Genomic DNA, 239 nt, shown 5'->3' on the forward strand with positions numbered 1-239 from the left:
AGCGCCTAACATGCTTTCTGATTAAATTACTTTTTGAATGAGGGCAGGAGGTGGGAGAAGAGGCTAAGCAGGGAGGCCTCCTGGAGACGGCAGCAAGGGCCGCAGCGCCCCCGCCATCCGCTCTGTGAGCGCGGACCCCCTCCCGCATCTTCGTCGGGCCCCCCCCCCCAGGGCCCGGCCGCCACGTGGGCCGGGAGGCGGGCGGTGGGCGGAGACGAGCCCCGGCCGCCCCGCCCCGC

The sequence above is a fragment of the Ovis aries genome, chromosome 13, assembly GCF_016772045.2.
Source record: "Ovis aries strain OAR_USU_Benz2616 breed Rambouillet chromosome 13, ARS-UI_Ramb_v3.0, whole genome shotgun sequence".
NCBI classification, from domain to species: Eukaryota; Metazoa; Chordata; class Mammalia; order Artiodactyla; family Bovidae; genus Ovis; species Ovis aries.